We start from the raw sequence: 3,530 nt of genomic DNA on the forward strand, positions 1-3,530 counted from the left end.
AGTTTTTTGCTTGTTTGACACTGCACTCTAAATTTTCTTTCCCTCATTTAGCTGCAGGAGCCATGTCATTCTTAGTCATCTGTATATTTTCTTCACTGAAAAATAAAAGTGTTACACATAGGTGAAGCTGAGTAAATATCAGTTTTATGAATGAGTGAATGAAGTAGATTATATTTATATGTAGCTTCAAAATCCTTTTTAAAAAGAAATGTGAGAGCTGGGGATGTGGCTCAGTACACATAAAAATAAAATAAAGATGTTGTGTCCATCAAAAACTAAAAAATAAATATTAAAAATTATCTCTCTCTCTTTAAAAAAAGGAATGTGAGACATGAATTGAGGCACATCAATGTTTCTCTTTGATATCTTTAAAAATGCTTCAAGTTTTTGTAAAAATAAAAATTATTTTCACTTAGACTTTGAGCAAAGAATAATGATTCATATCTAAAATTTTGAAATTCACTAAGTAAACTTGGAAGTAAGGAAAATGAAAACTTAGGACATAAATTTGAAAATATTAGCATTCCTCTCATAATATTTCTTTTAAAAACATGCGCCAATAACTCCAACTTTCCTGCAAAGGTATATAATTTACCTTGAGCAAGATATTTGACAAATAAAATAAAATAAAATGAGAAATAAAAAGTGAAGGTTCTTATTAAAAGTTAACACTTGGAAAAAGGAAATGGCCTTGGTTGGTTTACCTAAATATTAAGTCTTTAGGATTGAAAGGTAACTAAAACTTTGAGAAGAATCTTCACTTATTTTTGTGTCAAAGCACAGGATAACAAAATTTGGGACAGCCCATTTGTTTTTAAAGTGATGGAGGTATTCTAAAAACTGATAGACTATGAGATGAGACATTATAAATTATGGGTATAATGCATTCTCAAATCTCCATCTTACACATGATCCATGTGTATGAGCATACTCTAATCAGCTCAACAAAGGTTAAAATCACTGGACTGGCTTTTGAACTTAAGTCCAAGATACAAAGCTTGCATATTAAGTACGAATTAATTGCTATAAAATGCAAATACACAAAAAAACAACATTGTTTGGAGGAATATATAAAATAACATTTGAAATGTTCAAGATATACTGTTTTACTAAGGATTTTCCAGAAAGAACTAATAGGATAAATGAAGAGATGGATGAGAAGGAATTCACTAGAGGAATTATTTCCCACAATTATAAAGGCTGTGTCCCAGTATGTGTTGCTTACAAACTGGAAACCAGGGAAGCCATAGTGCAGCACAGTGTGAGTCCAAGGACTTCAGAAAAAGGAAAGCTAATAGTATGAGACTCAGACTCATGCTTAAGACCAGAGGACACAAGGTGCTACTGGTACAAGTTTCCAAGTTCAAAGGCTTCAGAGTCTGAAGTTCCAAAGTCCAAGCAAAAGAGGAAAAGGGGTTTCTTCATCAACTATTCTTATGCCAAACATCTTCCAAATTGTATTTATTTCATTTACTATCAAGCAAAACATTGGCTGTAGGCCACAAATGGATGTGTAATGCATATCTGACCATTTGTCCTAGAAAGCAAAGTGCACAATCAAGTACAGTAGCTAAATTTCTGACATCTGGTATTATTTTTCTTTACCATACCCCTTCTGTTATATCTCAGAAAAGGGCTGAAATGCCATAGCTGTCCATGTTATGCAAAACCATTGGCAAACCAGGCACTTTTTTTCTTCTTCCTTGCATACTTAAACAGTACACTGGTTTGGAAGGGTGATGGTGTAAATCCTTGAGGTTTAATGGATAGAGAATCTGGAATATTAATTCTTAAGGGAAGAAAATAATGTACTTCTTCTTAAGCAGAAATAGTTTGTGCTTTTCCCCTATTTTTTGTTCTATTCATGCATTCTGCCAAGGGGATGAGACCTCCTGACTCCATAGGATTCAAAGACAACCTCTTGCAGAAACACTGTCACAGACATATCAAAAAAAATTGTTGGTAGCTATTGACAAACCCTTAACCTAATCAAGTTGACACTTAAAATTAAACATGCATCCTACAACTAGTTAATCCATGAAGAAATAGAAAAATATGACTCAATCTCAAGAAGAAAATGTTCAGAGACTAACCACAGATTTTTCTTTCTTATATTCTAATTGGAATCAAGCCAGTTGTTATAACCATGTTATTAATGAAAAATAACATATGTCCATAATAAGAGAAATATAAAAAATTCTAGCAGAAAAAAAGAAACATGATAAAAATCCAAATGAAAACTCTAGAATCAAAATATCAAGTATCTGAAGAAAAAGTTTCACTTTTATAAATGCCACATTTTTTTATCCATTCATCCATTGAAGGGCATCAAGGTTTGCCCCACAGTTTAGCTATTGTGAATTGTGCTGCTATAAACATTGATGTGGCTGTGTCCCTGTAAAAAATAAATAAATAAATAAATAAATAAATTTAAAAAAAAGAAAAAGTGTCACTTACTGGTGTTGTTAGACACCCCCCAAAGATCCTCACATTTCAAAATCTCAATCTGTGAATAAGCTATTTTACATGGGAAAAGAAACCTTGGAAGTACGAATTTGCAAGCAGACTTTGAAATGGAGAGATTATGCTGGCTTAACCAGACACAATGTAATCACAAGAGTATTCAGAAGGTGAAAAAAGAAACAAGAGAATAGAAAGACAGAATTCCCTTTGGGAAATGTCAGAGAGTAACACTGGATCTGTTGAGTATTGCTGTCTTTGAAGATTAAGGAAGGACAAAATAAAAATACTGAGACAAAAGCTGACTTTATAGAAGTAAACAGATTCTTCCATAGAAGTTCCTGAAAGGAATGGAGCCCTGCAGTACTTAAATTTTAGCCCAATGAAATCACCCTGATAAACTTCTAGAGTACATAGTATTAGGTAATAAATATGATGCTTAAAAATACATTTGTATTGAATATTTCCAGAAACATTATAAAACTAATATAATTGGCTGACCAGAATGATTAATGAATCAGTGAGCTTATTATTATTATTTTTTAAATGAGCTCAAACATGAGGAAATGGAAGAAAGAAAAGCAAGAAAGAGAAGGAAAAGAGGAGACTTTGCCAGTAATTCTCCAGGGAGTTTCCAGAAGCCTTTAGTCTTGTACTGGGATAACATTATTTTTTTTTATTTTAGTTATAGATGGACACAATACCTTTATTTAATTTATTTATATGTGGTGCTGATGACCGAACCCAGTGCCTCACACATGCTAGACGAGCGCTCTACCTCTAAGCCACAGTCTCAGCCCCTGGGGTCACATTTTTGAGCCCTCTTGTTCTGAGGCTTCAGCATCTTGGACTATGCAGCTACTAATTTCTCCAGCTCTCTAACCCAGACTATCCAGCTTCTGATCATGTAAGCCAATCAAATAAATTCCCTTTTTACAATCATACCTCCCATTGGTCCTGTTCCTATAGAGAAACCTGACTAATATATCTCTATAGCAACCACCAAAAATAATTTGAACCTTTTAAGTAAATTAAATACATTAATAATGAAATCATATAAAATAGCAAGT

Source organism: Callospermophilus lateralis, unplaced genomic scaffold, assembly GCF_048772815.1.
Source record: "Callospermophilus lateralis isolate mCalLat2 unplaced genomic scaffold, mCalLat2.hap1 Scaffold_831, whole genome shotgun sequence".
Taxonomy (NCBI): domain Eukaryota; kingdom Metazoa; phylum Chordata; class Mammalia; order Rodentia; family Sciuridae; genus Callospermophilus; species Callospermophilus lateralis.